Below are 25,532 nucleotides of genomic sequence, written 5' to 3'. Positions count from 1 at the left end.
TTCCCAGGGGTCAGAGAGATAGTAAGCCTCTTGCTTTGCTAACTGCTGATTCTAATTGTATCCTGGGCACCACATGTGCTCCACAGAGGCCTGTCAGGAATGATCCCTCAGGTGGTGCCAAGGGTAAACTCTGAGTACAAAATGGTGTGGCTCAAACATCTCCCACACAAAATAACAAAACCACATAAAATTTTTTCTTGCTCCTCAATGTCCACTAATTTTTACTTGCCAGAATTTAGTCATGTGATTATACTTAGTATTAAGAAAGCCTGGAAATATAAATTTCGGTTTAAAATATTGCTAAAAAGTAAAAATAGAATTTTGTTTTGCAGAAAGAAGGAGGGAAATATCCAAAGAACTTATTTTTCTAAAACCACATCAGACAAGCAAGCTTAATCAAGCTGCATTCAAGTAATTTTCACCAAAAAATATGTGAGTGGTATATTCAAAATCCTGTGCATAGCTGTCACATACCAAGAAAAATTGACTAGAAGGTGCTTGTGTTATAAGAATCACAACAATCTCAAACTGTTCTATTTGTTGCGCCATTAGCATCACATTCATTGTTTTAGGCAGCTTCAAGCTGGTCTTAAATTTTCCTTTCCATGTACTTGTTATTTTTGCTTTCCTGTATCTGAACTACTATAAAGCATTCATTGGCATATAGACTCTATTATACAATATTACTGTTTGCTAATATCATACAAAGCACATGATAAAATACTAACAGTAGATTCTTGAAAAATCACTTATCACTTAATCACTTAATCCCCGTTATTCATCGATTTATTCGAGCAGGTGCCAGTAACATCTCCATTCATCCCGGTTGCGTGCTAGCATAGCCCAATGGTATCTGTTCGTTCTAGGAACATGCAGAGACTCAAACTGATCATTTAGGGTCTTGACGAAGAAGTCTGACCATCTTATAGGTGGGCGTCCACATGATCTTTTGATGTCCCGTGGAATCCAATCAGTAATGGCTCTAGTCCAGCAGTTGTCTGTAAATCTCATTACGTGTCCAGCCCATCTGATTTTTGATATCTTGGCAAATGAGACAGCGTCCCTGATTCTTGAGCGTTGACGAAGATCAGAACTCCGGATTCTATCTCTCATTTGAGTGAATCGTGATATTCCAAGCATAGTTCTTTCGATTCCTCTTTGAGAGACCCGAATAGCGTTCTCATCCTGTTTTCGTAGGGTCCAGTTCTCTGAGGCATATGTTAATGCAGGAAGAATAGTGGAATCAAAGAGATGTGCCCGTAGCTGGAGGTTCTTTGTCCTTTTAGTTATTTCTTCAATGCTCTTGAAGGCATTCCAAGCCGCTCTCTTCCTCCTGCGCAACTCAGGTGCCAGGTCATTCATCATGTTGATTTCTCGACCTAGGTATATATAACTGTTGCATTCGGAGATGGTGGTTCCATTGAGAGCGAATGGAGCATCGGGAACAAGGCTGTTTCTCATAAACATTGTCTTCGTAAGATTCAGCTGTAGTCCGACCTTTCCACATTCACGGTCAAAGTCGGCCAGCATTTGTGCCGCTTGGCTGATGTTTGGTTTTATTAGAACGATGTCATCAGCAAAGCGGAGGTGGTGTAGTTGCCGACCATCTATCTTCACTCCCATTCCTTCCCATTCCAGTCATCGCATGATGTTCTCGAGGGTGGCACTGAAGAGTTTTGGTGAAATGGTATCACCCTGCCGAACCCCTCTCTTGATATGGATGATTACTTCTTTGTAGAATGGTGAGATCTTGGTAGTGAATCCGCAATTTTTTTTCTTGAAAAAGAATTTTTAATTTAGTTTTTTCCCCCATGGTTAAAAAAACTGCTCTTTCTGTCTTGTTTTGTTTTTTAATACAGGAGTACTGCTATTTATTCAGCCACAAATTAGGCTGATTAAATTGGGCATGAAATTCACCTTACTTTTTTTTTTCATATTTTATAATTTTATTTATTGAATCATCGTGAGAGTAGTTACATAGCTTTTGGGTTTAAGTCTTGGGCATACAATGAAACACCCGTACCTTCACCAGTGCCCGTTCTCCACCACCATAAACCCCAGTATATCCCCATCCCACACCCTCCCCCACCTGAGGGGCAGATGATTTCCACATTACTCTCTCTCTATTTTGATTACACTCAATATTTTGACACAAGACCCACTATTATTATTTGGGATTTTACCCCAATACTCAGATCTGATGAAAAGGCAACAGTACACAATTTGTTTTCTATTGCTAGTTTAGAATAACATATGATGTCACTCAGCTGCAGTAGTGGGCACACAAATTTGAAATTATGAAATTTTAACAATTAAATCTGGAGGTCTTTTTGCCAAAACCTGCTGAGTTCCGAGGTTTGTTTCTGAGTCTCTGGGATCATGGCCGTTAAACAGCTTGATCAGGAACCAGAGAGGCCATTCGTGGGCGGCAACTCGGGGTCCCATTGAGACAGGGAGGAAAAGGCTGAATCCACCCCCATCCTGTGAGGTCCCACGTGTCTCATCACTGCGGGCCCAAACCTGACTGTCCAATGGCCTCTGGCGGATGGTGGCCACCGAGCCGCCAAGGGGGAGCAGGTGGAGGGACAGCACCCTTTCCTCCCTGGGGTGGCCCAGTGACAGTAACCTATTGCGGGGTCCGGATGCATTTCTGCTGAAAGCCATTGGGTTTCGAGATTTTTTCCTGAGTCTCTGAGATCTTGGCATTAAGCAGCTGGATTAGGAGCCAGAGAGGCTGTTCGTGGGTGGCGACTCAAAGTCTCACTGGAGTGGGGAGGAAAGGGATGGCTCCACTCCCTTCCCGTGAGGCCCCGTGTGTCTTGTCAATGCGGGCTCAACTATGACTGTCCAGTGGCCTCTGGAGAATGATGGCCACCGAGCCGCCAGGGGGAACAGGCCAAGGCACAAAACCTATTCCCACCTGGGGTGGCCTGGTGCCAGTAACCTACTGCAAAGACCGGACGCATTTGTGCCAAAAGTCACTGGGTTCCGAGATTTGTTTCTGAGTCTCTGGGATCATGACCATTAAGCAGTCTGATCAGGAACCAGAGAGGCCATGCCTCCAATTATATAGCTGAGCCCGAGGTGGTTTGTGGGTATGTCTCCCACCTACCTAACTTTTAGTTGTTTCTTGGTAAACTTTGCCCCAAGTTTTTGGGGTCTGGCCAAAGGCACAGTGGCAATTTTGGGGTATCTAGAAGTCTGAAGGCGACATAAGGCTGCTAATGCACTTGCTTAAGGTACAGATTGACCTGCTGGCAGCACCATATCACCAACTGTTTCTTATGGGTGAAGAAATGTTAGATATCCTTGCTGAAATCTTAACTTGACTTTATACCCTAACCCATGGAATTGGGAATCATCCCAGGAATTTTTCAGGAAATCTGCCATACTTTCTCAAAGATAGTACATAAAAATAGATGCATTCTTTCTGAAATAAACTTTGACAGGAAAGAAATTAACCTTTGACTGTTTCAGAGCAAAGGAATGCTGACACTGGTTGTAGTTGTGATATAACATACTGTATTTCTGAGAAATTATTATTTAAAATATACATCACAGTGCCAAAGTTAAGGAAATTTGAATAATAAGTACATAAAATTAATCCTAATTGATCACAAACAAATAAATGGTTATATTATCTTTGTGTTGATTATCTATAACTGAATGCACATTTCTTTTCTATTTATGATAGAACAATGTCTTCAGAAACACTTGGTTTGTAATTTAATGCAAGAAAGTTTCTAAAAGCATTACAAAATTGTTTATGTAATAGTTAAGGTAAAGGTAAAGGTAAAGGCCCTCCCATTGATCGTCGATTTGCTCGAGCGGGCCCAGTAACGTCTCCATTGGAGACTTTGTTGTTACTGTGTCTGGCATATCGAATACTCTCGGTAGCTTGCCGGGCTCTCCGAGAGGGGCGGAGGAATCGAACTCGGGTCGGCCATGTTGGCCATTTGTAAGGCGAATGCCCTACCCGCTGTGCTATCTCTCCAGCCCTATGTAATAGTTGACTACAGAAAATATCTATTGCTTTATATAGTTAGCACTATAGTACCATCCTCCCGTTGTTCATCGATTTGCTTGAGTGGGCCCAGTAACGTCTCCTTTGTGAGACTTATTGTTACTGTGTTTAGCATATCAAATACATCATGGGTAGCTTGCCAGGCTCTGCTATGTGGGGTTTTATATAGGTATATACATAAAAATTATCTCAGAAATTACTTAAATCTTTATTCCAAATGTTTGACAATTTAACTCACCAAAATATTTTATCATTCTGAGACTATCCATTTTCACTGACTAATTTAGAATATTCCCTTATCCATTATACACTCTAAGAATCAGCAGACAGTTCAGAAGTTTTAGTGTTTTGTATGAAACCTATGAAACCCTATCAGTAACAGTATTGTAAACTACTGTGGAAACATCTTGAAAAACAAAAAAGAGAAAAGCATCTTGTAGGAGTGGACGGTGTGTGTGTGAGGCGGTGGGGGGGTTGTTGGTGGAGGGAAGCGGACACGGGTGAAGGGATTGATGCTGAAATATATGGCCTGAAATCCAATCATGAATAACTGTAATTTTGTGGTGACTAAATTTTTTTTAAAAAAATTAATATTATCTCAGAATTTAGTGTCTTCTCTGAGTCAAAAATACAAGTATACCTTTTATGACTTCTGTGTTCTGAAATTGCTCATAAAGTTGCTGTGCACAATTCTAAGGTCATATCCAAGAGAGAATTTGCTATAGTTTGCAGTAAAAACAGTAAGCACACATATTTTAATTATACTTTATTAAAATTTTTGTATTTAATTTTTAATTAATATTTGCTGGAGTTTCAGTCAAAAGAATCACTTTTCACTATTCCCTTAGAGCAAAAATCTGAAGTGAATCAGGCATATAATAATAACTTCCAATGTTCTGAATTTACCTTTAAAAAATGTACAAATTTTCTTGAATTGTCATAAATACTATAATTGAAATATAGTGCCTTGGCAAACAACAGTATATACAGTTATTGAGAGGTGGATGTAATTTTAGTGCTATTTAAGTGAAAGATCATGGCAAAGCCTGGTAAGCTACCCGTGACGTAGTCGATATGCCAAACACAGTAACAATTGTCACAATGGAGCTGTTACTGGACCCGCTTGAGCAAATCGATGAACAACGGGAGGACAGTGACAGTGACAGTAAGTGAAAGATCAATATTGATAACACCAGAGCAGATCTGGAAATGTCCTTATTTGATGACCTAAAATTTAAGTTAACTTTGTTTTGCTTGGCTTTTATATTTGACATTGAATTACTTCCAACATTGTTAAAGTAAACTATTTTTTTTCTCTCTTTTTATTTTGGCCACTCTTCTGCAACAGACTAAGATGCTTAGTAAAACAGCTGGAAAAAGGTGATGTGAATGTTGTAGACTTAAAGAAAAATATCGAATATGCAGCATCTGTTTTGGAAGCAGTTTATATTGATGAAACAAGGTAAGTTTTATTCTTCTTTTCTGTCTTTTGTCTTCTTTTCCTCGCTCAAACTCATACCACTTTTCTAATCATTCTTTATCTCCATTATAAGGTTAGCACATTTTAGTAAAAAAAAATTAAAATTGTACTAATTTTTAAAAGACTCTTTCATGGAGCTATTTAATTGGACTATGATTTTTTTAAAAATTGCATATGTTAGTCAGCATTTTTCATAACAAAAATTAGTCAAACAATGGAGTCATTAACTTTATAAATGAAAGTGTTCAGATAGATGTGGGTTGTACTGATACAATTTCTGATACAATACAATGTTTTAGTTCTGAGTCCACTGTCAGAAAATTGGTATTAAATGGCCACTCATTCTCGTGAGTTGTATCTTTTCTCTAAGACTTGCTAAGGGATTGTTCCAAAATGGGTTTTGATAATCATCTAAATCTAGCTTCTTAACTAGTAGACAGAAAATAAAACTTACTTGGGGGAGAGGGAAAGGAAGATGCCTCAAAGTGCTGAGGTGTTTGCTTTACATATGGAAGTGTGGGAGTCCTAATTTGAATTCCTAGCAATATGCTTCCCCAAGTACCGCCAGATTTATCACCTGAGAAACACCAGTTGTGCCTCTGCCTCCCACTTTTAAAATTAAAATATAATTATTTGAATAATTACATTATTTACCTTATAATGGGATAATGCCAATGTTCTTATTTGGTTAAGTATATCATCTTATAGTCACTATTTTATGCAATATTAATTTATGCTAGGTTATTATTACATAGCACATTTAATTTTTCTATTATATTCCTTCCCCTCAATATGCCAAACACAGTAACAAGAAGTCTCACAATGGAGATGTTACTGGGCCCACTCGAACAAATCGATGAATAACGGGAGGACAGTGTTTGTGTTTGTTTGATTCCTTCCCCTCAAAATTATAATTTCATGCATATTGTTAACTAAATTTGATACAGTATGTCATTTGAATAGCATAAAATTCAAATAATAGTTCATTTTCATAAAAAATTGTTATTCTCGCAGAAAACTATATGCTTACCTATTTATTGTGTAAGTATAATCTATTTTACCAGAAACACTCACTAATATTTTTTTATTTAGGTTATACAAAGCTTGTAGCCTATTATTTTAATGATTCATGCACGACATTATGGTTTTTAATTAGATTAATAGCAATACCCCATATTTGTACCATATTTCAATTTCTCCTTGTTTTACTACTTTCTATTGGTCTTTTCACAATCTTATATAGTTTGAAGAGTTGTTGAGTTCTCTCTATGAGGGAACTAAAGATTTTAGCCATGAAATGCTTTGCCTAAAGTGTAAGTCATAGGACTTACAGCAAGACTGGTACTAGAAACTAAAATATAACTTCTTGTTTAGTGTTTTTCTGTTTATAACTTCTTCTTTTATTGGTATTGCTCTTAAGAAGTATGATCTCTGAAATATTTATATAATAATGAGTAGAAAATTCGGATAATTGAAATTGGAAATACTGAGAAAAACAATAGCGATCATGTATTACTAATAGGCAATTATTTTAGTACATATTGCTAAGTGCCAAGAACTTGTTGAAACATTTTAAAGTGCTAGTTTATTTAATCATCATAAGAATAACTGAGATAGAAACTTTGTTATAACCATGAGTACATATAGTCACAGAAAATTTGCATAATTTAAACTTGGTAAGAGAGATAACAGTTAGGGCATTGTAGGGCCTGGACTATTAAGCACAATTTTGATATATACCTTTTTGGGTAACATCTTACTAAAAGGAGATTTTAGAAAGTTAATAAAATTTTGACATAAGATCACATTTAGCCAGAGTTGGCAGACCTTGTGTTATTCAAAATTTTATTTCATTTAGTGATGGCATGTTGGTAACCTAAAACTGGCAATAGTGGAAGTATATAAATCATTAAAGTTGGCAAATGTGACAAACAAGGATTTTTTTCCTGGAGAATCTCTGATTAAATCTTTCCACCAGTTAGACCTAAAATTGTCACTGTCACAGTCTTCCCGTTGTTCATCGATTTGCTCAAGCGGGCCCAGTAACATCTCCATTGTGAGACTTCTTGTTACTGTGTTTGGCATATTGAATACTCTCGGAAGCTTGCCAGGCTCTGCGAGAGGGGCAGAGGAATCAAACCCGGCTCAGCCGGGCTGGCTGCGTGCAAGGCAGACGCCCTACCGCTGGGCTATCACTCCAGCCAAACACAGTAACAACAAGTCTCACGATGGAGACGTTACTGGGCCTGCTCGAGACCTAAAATTATTTTGCATATATTGTCCATGGTTATAATTTTGTAATCAGCTTAAAAAATTTAGAGCAACAATATTTGATATGGTTTGCTTTCCTGAAACTTCGCTACATAGCAGTAAAGTTTTATGTTGTTGATAAATTCATATGATCACTAAATTACATTAGTGAAGCAGAAGATTTACAAGATTGAGAAACTAGAAAACATTTGGTTTCTAACTTTAAATTTGAAAAAAAACTACTGATTTCTGAGATGTATTTTGATGAAATCTTTTTCTAGAGTAAATAATGTTTCTGTGAATACTTTGAGAAGTCTTTGTTTCTGAAATTAAGATTAGACAGCAGAAAACATCCAACATATAATAAAACTTGACAACATAGAAATTATAACTTGTGTAAAATTATATATACACACATCACATGCATGCCCAAGCATATTTTCCTACAAAGCTTCAGACAACATGAAAAATCGCTTAAAAGGTGATTAAGTGAGAGAAATTAAAACAAATATTTTGATAGGACTTGAATACTGATCTTTGAGGAATTTTAACACAATCCCCTAGTGAATATAACTTTTATTTTTAAACAAAACATTTCAAATACAAATGCCAATATTTTATGAGTCCTGCTTTCAGACAAATCCCTGGAGAATATTGTTTCCCAAGGTCACACAGTTGTCATTCAGAAATTTGTGGCCAAAATTTTTTGATTGTGATTTTTTGGATTGGGACTCTGCCAAGAAAAGCAGCATCCTTGACTTTGTTAATTTCTCTAGTCAAGTGCATTTGACTGGGAGCTGTATTTTCAGAAATTGACATTATGCTTACCAATACTCACAATACTACTCATAACTGAAATTTGTTAATGTGATTCTACTCTAGCTTTATGATTACATAGTTAGAACAGAGCCTATGAGTTAAGGTAGAAGTGCTATTCAAAGCCTGTGTACACTACTCACTATTTTCATATTTTAAATTCACTAAATTTCTGTAAATCCCAGTTCTATTAGCTATAAAATAAGAAAAATGTCAAATTGTCCCCGTAGGGTTAATCATAAGATTAAATGTATTCTACCTTATAAAATAAAAGTTAAACAATAAACATTATTTATAGTACTAATAAAATAAAAAACGTGGAATATAGAATACATTACAATTTATAATTTAAATATTCAAATGAAGATATCAAAAAATAACCTGGGGGCATTTTTTTTATTCTGTAAAGTACAGTTTTTATCCTGAAATTCTTTAGTGACTAATTAACAAAAGTAAAGTACAAACAGATGGACAGGAAACTTAAATAGTATGCTCATCTTCATTAAAAATTATAGTTTTTAGAAGCTTAGGGAGATAGTACAGTTATTAGGGCATTTGTTTGGCATGTGGCCAACCTGGGTTCAACTCCCAACATCCCAATGAACCCCGTAAGCAGTGATTCCTGAGTGCAGAAACAGAAATAAGCCCTGAGCACTACTGGATGTGACTCCCAAACAAAAATTGTTTAAAATAAAATAAAATTTAAATCTTTACTTGATTCCTTATTAAGATGAATAATCAGTAATTGTGAGAGATACATCTTAGTGATAATATATGGATGCCTATCTGCACTTTAAGAAGTTAACATGATATTCTAAGTCTTTGAAATCACCAATTATACAGAGATTTATCGGGCAACATTTACTCATGAAGCAGAACTCAATTAAAATCCTGAAATAAATATCAAGCATACTGTTTTATAAGAATCAGAAGTACAAGCATGAAGATAGTTCATGACTAAAAATATGTCAAGATATGTTTAGATAAGCCAAGCACAAAAAACAGTTCTACAAAGAATAAGCAGGGAGATTGGAAACTAGGAGAGCAACCCAACCACACTGACACATTCCAGGAGATCACTGTAAAAGCAGAGAAAAGTCAGATGCAAAGGAAGTAATAGACCAAGAATTGCACACATTCGAAATTCCAAATTTCAAGATATGTTTAATTGGACTTGAAACTAAGGCTTAATGTTAATGAGTTTTGTTTTCTGGTAAGATCTATTATGGTTCATGCACCATCACCACCCCTCATTATTTTAATAAGGAAACTGGAATATGCTTGATGTAAAAGCAGTGGAGCACAGTAACAGAGCTATATAAATAGGTGATTTGGGAAATTATATGGATCTTAGGTCTTTTTTTGTGTTTTGTTTTCTTGAACTATACCCAGCAGTTCTCAGGGATTGTTTCTGGAACTGTGTTCAGGGATCACTCTATGGAACTCATGGGACCATATGCAGTGCAAGATATGGAACCCAGGTTGACTGATCAAAGGCAAACACTCTACCTGTTGTATTTCTTTCCAATCTAGGTTTCAGATTTTTTTTTCAGCTTTACAAATTTTATTTCAGTGTAATTTTTGAGATCATTTTCTGTTTCAATATATTCACATCTGAAAATTTGATAAATCCCAGAAAATGTTTACTTAGTTTAACAACCATTCCTGGCTATTTATTTCCTAGGCACTCACCTTTGTGGCATCAATTTGCTGATAGACCTTTTTTGGACCCCTTTTTTCCCCTCAAATACAGTACCACTGTAGCACTGTCCTCCCATTGTTCATCGATTTGCTGAAGTGAGCCCAGTAACGTCTCCATTGTGAAACTTGTTGTTACTGTGTTTGGCATATTGAATACGTCACGGGGAGCTTGCCAGGCTTTGCCGTGAGGGTGAGATCTCTCGGTAGCTTGCCGGGCTCTCCAAGAGGGGCGGAGGAATCGAACTCGGATCGGCCATATTGGCTGCGTGCAAGGCAAACGCCCTACCGCTGTGCTATCGCTCCAGCTCAAATACAGCATTCTGTAAAAACATATTGCTTTCAATCAGAATCCCAGTCTCTACATATTCCCCAAATGGAGCTCCAATCAACTTTAACTGTTACTGTCTTTTCTAAAATATCCTGTCACAAGCCACAACTCAATTCGTTTCATAAAGGTTCTCTAGCACACACTAAGTTTGAAGAACTTTCTAAGGAAGCCAGTAGCCATTCTCTTGTAGAGACTTTAAACATATTTTCATATCCTGAGTTCAGAATTTCAAGTAATCAGGCTAAGAGGAAGAAAAGGGTATGTTCAAAGACAAGGTGATGTAAATTTATATTTTGGGAAACATTTATTTTTTCTGGAGAACACATAACCTGTAGTGATACTGCTGTACTCATTATGGGAAAAGCATGTTCGTTACTATTAAGAGATGTAGTCCTTTTGCATTCAATTTAATTCTATTTTTTTGAGTTAAATTTTTCTTTTTTTAAAAATTTTTATTAGTGAAACACCATGAGGTACAGTTGTAGACTTATAAATTTTTGTGCTTGGGTTTTAGTTATACAATGATCGAGTTACCCATCCCTCCACCCGTGCCCATTCTCCACCACCACTGATCCCAGTATCCCTCCCACCTACTGTACCCCCCATCCCACTCTGCCCCTATGGCAGGTCATGCCCTTTGTAACAGATTAGGGTCTTCATTTTAGTTTTCTGTTACTGAAAGATATTATCAGAATATTTTTCATATTACAAAAGAACTATTTGTTCCAGAGGTGGGGAGATGAAGTCTCTATAATGTAGCACTATACTCCCATTGTTCATCAATTTGCTGGAGCGGGCACCAGCAACATCTTCATTGTGAGACTTGTTGTTATTGTCTTTGGCATATCACATACACCACTGGGAGCTTGACAGGTTCTCTGAGAGGACAGAGGAATTGAACCCGGGTCGACCGTGTGCAAAGCAAATGCCCTACCCACTGTGCTATTGCTCCAGCCTCTATAATACACAAATTAATTTTTTACTTTGAAAATTTTTTTTCACTTGCTAGCACTAAGGTTTTCAAAGCAACTGGTTGCTTATCTCAATATAAATTGTAACCTGTATTGTTAATTTATTGACTAGAGTCAGGAAAGAGTATTAAATAATAATTGTGAAATGGAAGAAAATTAAGAACAAATATTATATACCTAAAATCAATTACCAATGACTTTTTAAATCAGAGCTCTTTGATATAATAAATAAAATAAAAACACTTGTAACAAAGAAAATTAAGGGTAGTTATAGAGGAACACATATTTAAAGATATGCATGTATCTATTAAAGAGATTTAGAAAGAATGGATTTAGAAACAGGAGGATGTCTCTAGAAAATGGAGTATCAAAATGTAGCAAATGCTACTTTTCAGTAGAGATAATTTACCAACATCAAGATTATTGAAGAATAAGAATTAATATGGAATGAAGAATAGTAATGATTCATAAAAACAATAATTGTGTCCAACTAGCATCTCAAAGATAGTATAGGATATAAGTATTTGCCTTGCATGTGGTTGTGGAAGCCTGGACTGGTGTGAATCTCTAGCAGCACATATGGTCCCCTGAACACTGCCAGGGGGCACTCCTGAACACAGAGTAAGGAATAGCCCTTGAGCACTGGTGCATATGCCTCCCCCTCAAATTAAAAAAAAAAAAAAAAAGAACATAGGACTAGCATCCAAGTAGTAGGATTCTTTTTTTTTTTTTTGCCTTTTTTGATCATACTGGCGATGCATGGGGGTTACTCCTGGTCTTCTCTCAGGAATTACTCCTGGCAGTGCTCTGGGGAACATATGGGAATGCTGGGAATCGAACCTGGGTCGGCCACATGCAAGGCAAATGCCCTACCCGCTCTCCTATCCCTCCCCCCAAGTAGTAGTATTCTTAATTTGGCTTTACTCCTACTAATGATAAACCTAGGGCCAAGATGTTTTTCTATAATAATTGTTTTTTGATATGAAAGGTATCACTGTAGCACTGTCCTCCTAATGTTCATCATTCGCTCAAGCGGGCACCAGTAACGTCTCACAACAAATTGTGAGACTTGTTGTTACTGTTTTTGGCTTATCAGACACATCACGGGTAGCTTGCCAGGCTTTGCAACGCAGGCGAGATACTGTCGATAGCTTGCTGGGCTCTCCGAGAGGGGCGGCGGAATCAAACCTGGGTCAGCCACGTGCAAGGCAAACGCCCTACCTGATGTGCTAATAATTTTTGGTTTGGGCACCACATCTGTCTGTGTCAGTGCTTACTCCTGGCTCTACACTAAGGGATCACTCCTGGCCAATTTGGGGGACCAAATGGGGTGTTGGCTAATAATCAAACCCAAGTATGTTGTGTGCCAGCAAAGACCCTACCCTCTGTACTGTCTCTACAACTTCTGGAAGTTAGAGTCTTTAATCTATCACTTCTACTAGAATTCTGTGGTTCGGCCCATAGTTTCAAAGTTCCTTGTATATGGGGCTGGAGAGATAGTACAGCGGGTAGGGCATTTGCCTTGCACGCGGCCGACCAGGGATCGATTCCTAGCATCCCATATGGTCCCCTGAGCACCACCAGGAGTAACTCCTGAGTGCAGAGCCAGGAGTAACCCCTGTGCATTTCCGGGTGTGACTCAAAACAGCAAAGAAAATAATTTCTTTGTATATACCTGTTTTTGTCTAAGCTATCCTGGTTACTGGGAGGATGACAGGAGGGGGATACTTATTTGATTATTGGGGATGAGAAGGATTTATAAGTAGGAGGATTTATAAATGTATATCTTAAATTATTTCTATATGGCAAATATTTGAGGGATATTGCTAAGACATTGCTTGAGTTCAGTGAATCCTTTAAAAGCAAATTATGATTTTTATGAATTTCATTTTTCATGGTGTGAATTGTAGGGAGGGGTGGCTGTCTGGAGTGCTATGTTTGTAGGCTGTTCTCACTCTGTAGACAAAATGTGAAAACCAGACTAAGAAAAAGTAGCAGTACATTTCGGTTGATTTTTGTATATTCTGTCCATCTGTGGTGTGTTACTTTTGACAAAGTTTCAAAAACTTTCCATTTATAAAAAGGGAAGAAACTTTGTTCAAATCTTTTGAAACACAAAAGACCTTCATGTATAAGATTTCACTATTTATGTCATTCAGGGTAAATAAAATGCAAAAAAAAATCATTTCCTATGTTTAAAAAGATATGCTTAAATGATCGTTCATAAAAATTATATGAATATTAATTTAATTACTTTTTTGGTACTCAATTATTTTCAAAGTAGTATATTATTTAACTTGCACATGTGGATAGTATAGAATTCTTTTAAAATCTTGTGAATATACTCACAATATTTTTACCATAAAGTTAATAAATTTGAGTCCAAAAAAATATTGACTTGCTTAGGACCCGAGTTCTATTCCTCCACCCCTCTCGGAGTGCCTGGCAAGCTACCGAGAGTATCTCACCTCACGGCAAAGCCTAGCAAGCTACCCGTGACATATTCAATATGCCAAACACAGTCACAATTGTCACAATGGAGACGTTACTGGGTCTGCTCGAGCAAATCGATGAACAATGGGAGGACAGTGACAGTGACAAGACCGTGTAAATATTAAGTATCAGAAATAAGTTAAAAATGAGTTCAAACTTAAGTACAGAGTACCCAAAATCCATTCTCTTCTATTTCCCAACCCCCACTATCATCTCCTCTCTGCAAAGCCACGTGATTCTTCTATAATTCCTAGTAATTTACAGAAATCTCAGACTGAATAAATTCTAAGTTAGATCAGTAATTAGTCTCCAATTCCCTAACCCTTAAGCTTGTACATGGACATGTGGTGGTACAATTTTGGCTAATGAGACTGATGTTGGTAATGGCAAAAAGTTTCCTCTCCATAGAAAATGAGTTTTGTGGTTCTTTTTCTATGCATATTGTTGTAACTGAATTTGGCTTTAAAAACTAATGCAACTATATTGCTAATTAAATAAAAATGCCTACTGGAATCAGCCAACTTTCTCCTTTGTTAAGGAAAATAAAACATTTACCTATTGAATTAGGATTGATGGGACTTGCTCTTGACACATATTTCTTAGTGATCCCTTCTCTATTCCAGCTGCTTCTCCCCTTTGCTCATGAGGCAGACTTCCAGCTATGCAGCAATCTATCTGTCCTGTGTATCTACTATCCTTAGGTGTCAGCGTCATGTTATGTTGTTTCATACTCCACAAATGAGTGCAGTCCTTCTATGTTTGTCCCTCTCTTTCTGACTCATTTCACTTAGCATGATACTCTCCATGTCTATCCAATTATAAGCAACGTTCATGACTTCATCTCTTCTGACAGCTGCATTGTATTTCATTGCGTAGATGTATCAAAGTTTCTTTAACCAGTCATCTGTTCTAGGGCACTTGCATTGTTTCCAGATTTTGGCTACTGTGAACAGTGCTGCAATGAACATATAGATACAGATGTCACTTCTACTGTGCTTTTTTGCATCCTCAGGATATATTCCCAGAAGTGGTATTGCAGTGTCACAAGGAAGCTCAATTTCTAGTTTTTGAAGGACTGTCCAAATTGTTTTCCAGAAAGGCTGGACTAGTGGGCATTCCCACCAACAGTGAAAGAGTGTCCCTTTTCCCCCACATCAACACCAGCAATAGTTGCTTTTGTTCTTTTCAAAGTGTGCCAATCTCTGTGGTGTGAGATGATATCTCATTGTTGTTTTGATTTGCATCTCCCTGATGGCTAGTGATGTGGAGAATTTTTTCATGTGCCTTTTGGCCATTTGTATTTCTTTTTTGAGGAAACTTCTGTTCATTTCTTCTCCCCATTTTTTGATGGGGTTGGAGGTTTTTTCTTGTACAATTCTACTGTTGTCTTGTATATAAAAATATGGAATGCTTCATGAATTTGCGTGTCATCCTTGTGCAGGGTCCATCCTAATCTTCTCTGTATTGTTCCAATTTTAGTGTATGTACTGCTGAAGCGAGCACAAGCTCTTAAAGTTATTAATCTCTAACACTTCAGATTAATCCTAATGCAATTTTTGTTTCTAATTTATCTATTTATAATTCATTATCTATCTTTTGATAAACAAATGAATGGGTTAAATTTTTCAGGTTATCCAAAAAATACATTGATCCCTACAATTCCTATCCAAATTCCTATCCAAATTCCAAAGAAATTCTTTAAGCACATGAAACAAATTTTTTTAAAAATCATATAAAAATCACATACTTTCCAAATAAAGCAAATATGAGTGGAAAATAGTAAAGTAAGTAAGTAAAGTAAAGGCCCTCCCGTTGATCATCGATTTGCTCGAGCGGGCCCAGTAACGTCTCCATTGGAGACTTTGTTGTTACTGTGTCTGGCATATCGAATACTCTCGGTAGCTTGCCAGGCTCTCCGAGAGGGGCGGAGGAATCGAACTCAGGTCGACCATGTTGGCTGCGTGCAAGGCAAACGCCCTACCGCTGTGCTATGAGTGGAAAATAAGGTGGGATAATATATTGCAGTCCCTAATACTAAACTACACTTTAAACCCATAGTAATCAAAGCAGTATTGTATTGACATCAAAGCCAACCTCAGATAACTGAAATAGAATTAACAGTTCAGAAGTAAATCATTGTATGTATGGACAGTTAATTTATAACAAAAGATGTAGGCATATTAAATGGATCAATGGAAACATTTTTTGTAAATTGTTCTAAGAAAACTGGTTAACCACATGCTAAAGAATGAAACTGAAGCACTCCTCACATCATACTCAAAAACTAACTCAAAGTAGATTAAAGACCTCAATATTAGACCTAACATGTAAAATATATCTGGGAAAATATAAGCAGACTTTTTTATTATATTTAATTCAAAATTGTCTTCAATGATCAATGTTGGTAAAGAAAACTAAAGCAAAAATAAATAAATGGATCTATGTCAATCTAAAATGTGTTTCCTCTTAAAATAAAATGACTGAATAACCAAGACACCTTACTGAATGTAGGGTAATATTCACATACCATACACCTGACAAAAAACTGCTTTTCAAAATGTATAAGATATTCACAATATTTAACAACAAAAAATCACTTAAAATTGAACTAAAGAGCTGAACAAATACTCCTTCATAGGCATGCATATGGTCAAATATAATATGATAAAATTTCATAATCATTTATTATCAGAAAAAAGCAAATCAAAATGACAGTGATATATAACTCACACTAGTGACAGTCACCTACTTTCAAAAAGATTAGAAATAACTTGTGTTAGTGGGAATGTTTGATGAAAAGAAAATTCTTATTGACTTTTGGTGATATTGTTGTGTGATTCAGCCTTTATTAAACTTATGAAAATATCTTAAAAATAAGAAATATAATTACCACATGATCAAGAGCAAGGGATTCCTCTCCTTAACTTACATCTCAGTAACAAAAAAAAAACATTTACTTGGAAAGATATATAAATACCTGCATTTATTGCAACAATATTTCTGCAGCACTGTCCTCCCGTTGTTCATTGATTTGCTCGAGCGTGCCCAGTAACGTCTCACATCAAATTGTGAGACTTGTTGTTACTGTTTTTGGCATATTGAATACGTCACGGGGAGCTTGCTAGGCTTTGCTATGAGGGTGAGATACTCTCGGTAGCTTGCCAGGCTCTCCAAGAGAGGTGGAGGAATCGAACCCAGGTCGACCATGTTGGCCACATGCAAGGCAAATGCCTTACCCGCTGTGCTATTGCTCCAGCCCCCCAACAATATTTCTAATAGCCAAAATATGGAATCAACTCAACTGTCTGAAAACTTATTTGGGCTATGTGATCACCCTATTCAGGATACTCTTTGCTTTGGATGACATGAGAAGGCTGTTCCTTCTCATGGTATCTGAGAATATCTGAGAAGGAACAGCCTTCTCATGGTATCTGGTCTTTCTTTCTTCTCTTGAGTGGTGTAGGTTTCTTGCATCTTTGGGTAATTATAAGAATGGAAACTTTGCTCTGACTCATTTACCCTCTTTTGTTACATCTGCCCAGACCTTGTTTCCTTCCATGGGAAAAAGATTTTGAAACTCAGATTTTAGTAGAAATATTTTAACCCTTTGGATTGCAATATATCAAACCTTATTTGAGTCATCTTGGATCCTAGCCCTGTTTGGACTCCTGGTTGAAGAGAGAGTTGGTGGACAGTGGCCACAGAAGAGGCTCTCCAAGGGCTTCCATCTTGGGAGGTTGGAAAGTTCCCAGTACACATTGGGTTCAGGCCCTTTCAGCCCCAGGTTTGATTCACATGAAAACTGGTAGAGAGTCCACATTACAGCCTTCCTGCTGGCTTCACATGAATGAAAGGCCCCAAAGCCCTCACCCTGAAATAATTTTGGAACTCCTTCCACAGAAACATGTGACCGCTTATATTAACCACCAACTCACACCTTCATACCAACTGAAAAAGTATGGGATTCACTAAAGGTTTAGCCCACCCCAGTAACTAGTCCCCTTTAAATTGTGGAAATAACTGGCCATCTACTCTTCTTTGCATCACTGAGTCCTACTCCATCCTGTCCAGCCCTGTTTGGTAATTGCACACTTGGATCCTGAGTGGGCACTGGCTTACTGCATTTTAGTCTTTGCCTGCATGTCTGTACCAAATCAGATGACAGTGAGATTTTTCATACTGGTGAGAATAGTGCATATCGAAAAAAAAATCTAGAAACAATCTGTGTTGGCAGGAATGTGTTGAAAAAGGAACTATCATCAACTGCTGGTGGGAATATTGTCGGTTCAATGCTTAAAGAATAAAGCATGGAGAACTCTCAGAAATTCAAGAATAAAGCTGCCATATATTAAATTAATTATTTTTAATGAGGATTTCTGCCAATCTCTTTCCATATAGCTCACCAACCTCTCTATCTCTGATCAAAAATAATGAAGATATGGAAATATATAGTGCTGTTAAGTCCATGTCATGGAAGAGAATGAAGTGTCATTTTCTTGGCAAAGACTTTATGTCTCTTGGCCTGCAGTAAATGGATGAAAGCTTTTCTCGGATTTAATGTTGATCAGAATTATCTAAAGGGCTTGTTAAAAAGGAGTGCTAGACCTCAGTCCCAGAAATTCCAGATCAGAGGTCTGGAGGAGAATCATTAGGGACCATCTCTAACAAAATCTCAGATGATGGACATTCTGCTTGTTTAGCAAACACATTTTGAAAAGTGTATTTGATGATTAAAAATAAGACTACAATGAATAGACATTTAAAGAGAATTTATAAATTCAGTGGTTACAATTTTACAATGATATCTAAAGAGTTTGGTACAGACATTGCCTTAGATTGTGATTCTATGACCAGATACCAAATACATCTTTTAGCTAGGTAATTTCATCATTGAATGGGACCATACAATATGCAAGAGACATTTAATTCGAGGTAGCATTGACCCATATCAACAAGTTGGAATGAAGTAGAGGCAGGCAACCTGTGTGTATGCTATTGTCTATTTTTTATTTTTATTTTTTCAATTTTTTAAAAAATTTTTAAGATTATTTTCTTGAATCACTGTGAGATAGACCCTTACAAAGCTGTTCATGATTAGGTTTCAGTCATACAGTGTTCTAACACCCATTCCTTCTCCAGTGTACATTTTCCAGTACCAGTGTCCCCAGTTTTCTCCCATGCCCAATTTCTCTCTCTCTCTCTCTCTCTCTCTCTCTCTCTCTCTCTCTCTCTCTCTCTCTCTCTCTCTCTCTCCTTCTGGGCATAGTGACTTGCAGATATATCTCTTTACCTACTTTTAACACTCAGTCTTGTCCAGCATAATTGTTTCTGTCTGATGACTTCATTATAGCTCTCAACTATGGGCTACAGCCCCACCCTTTTGGTAATTCTTGGAAGGACACAAATGGAGGTGGAATGCTCTTTTATTTATCTAAATCCCCTAATTAAAAGATGCACGATAGGTCCTGGAAACTGAGGCACGGAGATCTACAGTAGGTAGGTATTTCCGTGTTGTGTTAAAATATATATGACAGAATTTACCATTTTAACCATTTTGAAGTGCCTCATTCTTTGGAATTAAGTAACTTTTCAATACTCTTCAAAGTATAATCACTATTACATTTTTTCTTATCATCCCCAAATAAACTTTGTATTTATTAAACAATAGTTCCTATTCTCTTCTCCCTCCTTGCATGTGGAAATCTTTCTTCTACTTCCTATCCTTGAGAATTTACCACTTAATTAGATAAGATTTTAAATTAGTTTGAAGTAATTCCCCCTACCAACATCTTGTAACACACAGAATCTTTAAATTATCTTTCGGCCTCCCTAAATCCATTTTAACTATCTTAGTTTCATAGTGTCTCAGTCACTTCCATCTCCTTATACATCCTTTTATACATGTCAGAAACAGAAAAAATTTTGTCTAGCTCAAATCTGAATATAGTTGAGATTTTACTAAGGACTTGTTTTGTGATAAAAAAATATTCTTAATGATTTCTGTTTATTTATTCATTTCACTCTCATAGTCCCACTACTAAGAACATTATTATATTTATCTTTATTTATTGACAAAGAAACTGAGACTCAGAAAAAGTCTCCTGCCACTTCCTACCCCCTTAGCCCAAGACCCAAAGACCCAAAGTTAGTGGATAATGAAGCCAGATATTTGACTAAGTAGAAAATTATCCTACCTCAGATGATTTTTCTTAATTAGAAATTTTGGTAATTAATGGAAGACTTTGTGAAAAATAAAAAATTAAAAAATCAAATAGTTTGGCTGAAATTTCTTAAGCCAAGAAAGTTATCCATGAGGTCCAAGAGTTTTCTGCCTTACCCATTGCCTCCATTTGCATTTCCCAAATGATTACAAAAATATAGTCTTGACTCTAACACTCTAACAACTTGACTCTTTCACAGAGTTTTACACAAAATACTCCCTGGCTCCTTTCTGCCTGTCCTCAGGGACGAGACCTCCTCAACTTTCTTTAGTTGAATACATAGAGTTCTCCTTTGGCCTTAACTTAGAGAAGGCAAAATTTAACTTTAACACTCTCCTTAGTTCATCCCCTTTTAGCCTATATTTGCCTCTTGGGAACTCAACTAATGTCAGCATAACTGACTAGACTACTCAAATGTTCAGACTAGGTTATTTACCATGAAAAACTAGGAACTAAAAATTGAAGGGAACATTGAACAAAGCTATTTAGCAGACAGAAAAGGAAAGAAAACTTCTCTAACCCCAAACCAAAATATATCCAAAGCCATTGAAATGAACTTTTGAATCTTTGATTTTTTATCATTTTAGGAACAAGAACATAAATAACTAATAAATGTGTTTGGATGGTGATCTGGAAGAATTAATTCAACTATGTTTAACCTTTAAGAAGTAGGTTACTTACCAGATGATGTGGATTTCAAATGTATTATCTTTACTGTCCTGACATTTAACTTATTGTACATTTTAATACCCTGAAATTTTACCATCTAGCAATATTTCTCTGTGAAAATATAATTCAGTAGCATAGTCTTGGGAAACAACTTCAAGTTTCCTCCAAGAAAAAATTCTCTGGAGAGCAAAATGCCTGTAAGATTATCTTAGAATCATTTATTTTTAACTCTGAAATTTAAGGAGAAATAAGATCGAAAACAGTGATTAGTAATGTTTTTTAAACGATTACATTTTAAAGAAATATTTTATTGAAGTAGCATCGCATTATAGCATTGAAAATCGTGTGTGTACCTAATTTGTCCTGTTGTGATAATGTGGAGATAATGTAGGTACTTAGAGGAAAAACATGCATATAAGGCAAAGGATCCTCAGCAGTTATCATATCTGACATATATAGATTTGAGCTTTAAAACTGGAATGATCACTCTTGATTGTAAGAATCTGAGTTAACCAGTTAGTTGAATGTACTTCAGTTTATTTATAAGTAAACTGGGAATAATAATTTTATCTCATTTTGTGATAGTAAGGCTTATTTCTTGTTTAGTTCATAGAAAGTAAACAATAAAACTAGTGTTGTCATCCCTATGTTCTGAAGACTCAGTGAAGGTTAAGTAGTTTTTAAGGTATAAGGGAAAACACAGGTTAGTGTTAATGAATGTATTTGCTCTAAGGGGAAAGCAGTTCCAGTTGCTTTACAAAGAAAAATTAGTCTATGTAACTCTCCTTCTTCCCCAGTTAGACCATGAAATTGTCTCCTACTCTTGAGTTCCCATATGCTATTCTGGGATCAGATACTCCAGGTTTCTCTGAGCAAAGATTTCCTCCCCAGTTAATGGAACTTTTAGATATTTCCTCTCACGAGTTCCCCAGACATTGTTGACATGGGTACCCTTCCATTTCCAAAGTGTAGCCAGGAAGCAGTTACTTTCAAAGTTGAGCAGGTCGATAGAGATTCTTCTGGAGTACCATACACAGGTTTTCACTGCTCATATCTGAGGGACTAATCAGAAGAGAGGTGTGCAGAGGGAAATCATAGCTTGCTGGCTGACCCATCCTTGCCACATAATAAATTGAGAAGTCTCAATTCGAACTCAACTTGTAAGGCTTTTATGAAATGGATTAAAAAACCCCTCCATGATATTGAAGTCAATGGTATCTTCAAATATGTCACGCCACTGGCCAAGCAAGTGAAAACAAAGATAGACAAATGAGACTATCTTAAACTAAGAAGCTTCTACACCTCAAAAGAAACAGTGACCAAAACTCAAAGACAGCCTACAGAATGGGAAATGGGCAATGTGTATTCGCCAAATACACATCCGACAAGGGGTTGATATCAAGGATATACAAGGTACTGGTTGAACTCCACAAGAAGAAAACATCCAACCACATCAAAAAATGGGGCGAGGAAATGAACAGAAACTTTTGCAAAGAAAAAATCCGAATGGCTAAAAGGCACATGAGAAAATGCTCTACATCATTAATCATCAGGGTGATGTGGATCAAAACAACAATGAGATATCATTTCACACCACAGAGACTGGCCCACATCCAAAAGAACAAAAGCAACCAGTGCTGGCACGGATGTGGTGAGAAAGGGACACTCCTTCACTGTTGGTGGGAATGCCGACTGGTTCAGCCCTTTTGGAAAACAGTATGGACAATTCTCAAAAAATTAGAAATTGAGCTTCCATTTGACCCAGCAATATCACTCCTGAGAATATATTCCAGACAGGCAAAAAAGTTATAGTCGAAGTGACATCTGCAATTGTTTGTTCGTTGCAGCACTCTTTACAACAGCCTGAATCTGGAAAAAACCTGAGTGCAGGAGAACAGATGACTGGTTAAAGAAGCTTTGGTACATTTGCACAATGGAATACTATGTAGCTGTTAGAAAAGATGAAATCATGAAATTTACATACAAGTGGAACTACATGAAAAGTATCATGTTAAGCAAAATGAGTCAGTAAGAGCAGGATAGACACAGAAAGATTGCATTCATCAGGGGAACATAAAGTAACAAAATGGGAGACTAACACCCAGGAGTGGTCGAGATTAGTATCAGGAATTTTGCTCCATGACTTGGAGGCCAGTCACACGTGCTAGGGGAAAAGGAAAGTAAGATAGAGAATGTGGCACCAAATAAAGGGTGTTGGGAGGATCCTCCCAGAATGGGAGAACCATGCTGAAAGTAGACTATAGACCAAACATGATTGCCGTTCAATGCCTCTCTTGCAAACCACAGGACCCAAAAGGAGAGAGAGAGAGAGAGAACAAAAGGGAATGCCCTGTCACAGAGGTAGGGTGGGATGGGGCGCATGGGGGGTGGGAGCGATGCTGGGACCCGTGGTGGTAGAGGATGGGCGCTGGTGGAGGGATGGGTACTTAATCATTGTTTAACTGAAACGCAGCACAAATATTTATAAGTCTATAACTGTACCTCATGGTGTTTCACTAATAAAAAAACATTAAAAAAGAGGTGATAGAACTTAATTAACATCTTTTCACTTGATAGATAACTTTAAAGTATGTAATTGTTTGGCTCTTGGGAGAAATGTGTTCCTATTCTGTGATCAGCAAATAATAGTGATAGAAATGATGAGCAAATTGCCTGTTGAAATATGTCCTTCAGGGCCTGGGGAGAGCATAGGTGCTTGCTTTGCTTGCCCTTGACCTAGGTTCAATACTTGGCACTGCATATGTCCCCTGATCCCTAAGCGTGAAGTCAGAAGTAAATTCTTAACACAGTTGAACATGGCTTAAAGAAAACAAACAAGCAAACCAAATTGTATCTTTATCTTTATCTTTATGAATTGGGAAGAAAAATTAAAGTCATTAATTCAGTTTTTTCTTACTGTATCCAGTACCTGGATTTCAATGTTTAATAGGTATAACATTTGAACCAATTACTTGGAAATAATTTTGTGAATATAAGACCACTATGAGCAGATAGATTTTCACTGATATAACTTTAAGAGTCAAGCTCCCATGACCTCCCCTTCCGTGGCAGCCTATTTCTTTATTCCCTCCCCCTGCAAACTTTCTAGTTCAAAATATAAGCCCTTTGGGAGTTGTGTCATCTGATTTCAAGAGAAATTGTGAACCATAAATAGCTCCGAAGGATCAGCTGAATACTGATTAGATAGGTTCACTTTTCACAGCTTGAATACCCTCTCATCCCCCATTAACATAAACCCATGTTTAGACTATACTCTATTTTTTTAATGCCATTGAGATTCAGTAGAAGTCTTTGTCAGAGGTTCCCAGTGATAAGATTTACACACACCTCCCTATAGTTTCTTTACTATTTATTTCATTTTAAAACTTCTGAAGGAAAATGTACCAATGATTTATTTTTGTCTTTTAAGGTTCTCAAGCACATGGTTTTCATTTTTTGTCAGAGCACCCCTGTCAGAATTGTTATTCTGTCATCTAACACTAGAAAAAAGAGCAATCAGTCTTTTGGGTTTTTGAAAAAAAATTATAGAATCTGGAACCTCATTTTTATTACCCTACTTGTGTTGATTTGTTACAAAAATAAATGATGGCAAAATATAGTCTTTGTTTAATAAGTAGCATAACCTTATGGAAGTATACATATATTTTATGTGTCAAATAAATGTATAGAAATTGTTTATGGTAGTTGTCTGTTTAACAAACTTGAGGTTATTAGTTCATATTAGACTATAGATTTTATTCCTTCTCTATCTAGTGGAATCAAAAGAAAACTCAGATCCCTTTTGTTGTGCTCAGATTAAGGAAAACAGAATATATAAGCAAAACCCTGGAAGGTAAAAATTAAATTAATAATCAAGAAATATAAGAGGTGTGTTAATTATTTAATTTGGTTTCATTCATCTATCTTTGGGCTGGAGTGATAGCACAGCGGGTAGGGTGTTTGCCTTGCAAGCAGCCAACATGGCCGACCCGAGTTTGATTCCTCCGCCCCTCTTGGAGAGCCCGGCAAGCTACCGAGAGTATTTCGCCTGCATGGCAAAGCCTGGCAAGCTTCCTGCCAAACACAGTAACAACAAAGTCTCACAATGGAGACGTTACTGGGCCTGCTCGAGCAAATCGATGAACAACGGGAAGACAGTGACAGTGACATCTACCTTTACAACTTTCTTCCTTCAAACTGAGATAATAATTTTAATGAATCTTTTCTAACATATGAATTTTTTACATACTTCACTTGATATATAAGTATTAAAATTTTAATTTTTAGTAAAAATGCTAATTTTCTGGGCTAAATATTTGCAACCCGCCATACCATTTAAATCTTACCCATGCGTCTAATTAAAAATTTTATCAGAAAACTTTATTTTTCGCTCCAAATTTTTGCTACTTCCCCACAATTTGCATAGGTATAAAGGGATTGTTCAAGGAGCAATTATTCTAATGTCAATTAAGAAGGTGATTGTGAATTAATACCAGTGCTACTTTTATTTATGGGACCCTAAAGACTTAAATTTCTTCTACATCTCCATCCTCACTTCACTCTCAATGTTAATTATTTA

At 36.7% G+C, this 25,532-nt stretch overlaps 1 protein-coding gene and 1 non-coding gene across 2 annotated transcripts in view; one reads left to right on the top strand and one right to left on the bottom strand.

Annotated features, from left to right (window-relative positions):
- The first annotated feature begins 5,371 nt into the window (after positions 1–5,371).
- Positions 5,372–25,532, top strand: part of PDE1A (phosphodiesterase 1A) — a 103,124-nt gene continuing 82,963 nt past the window's right edge. The window contains exon 1 of the mRNA XM_056110132.1: positions 5,372–5,486. The gene's annotated coding sequence lies outside the window, so the exon portion shown is untranslated. The remainder of the gene's footprint in view (positions 5,487–25,532) is intronic.
- LOC130019877 (U6 spliceosomal RNA) lies at positions 15,460–15,566 on the bottom strand. The gene has a single exon (XR_008791931.1). It is a non-coding gene; the product is annotated as a U6 spliceosomal RNA (small nuclear RNA).

The sequence above is a fragment of the Sorex fumeus genome, unplaced genomic scaffold (assembly GCF_029834395.1).
Source record: "Sorex fumeus unplaced genomic scaffold, SorFum_2.1 ptg000009l, whole genome shotgun sequence".
Classification (NCBI taxonomy): Eukaryota; Metazoa; Chordata; class Mammalia; order Eulipotyphla; family Soricidae; genus Sorex; species Sorex fumeus.
The sequence above is the reverse complement of the archived record's forward strand: the minus strand, read 5'-3'. Positions and strand labels throughout refer to the sequence as shown.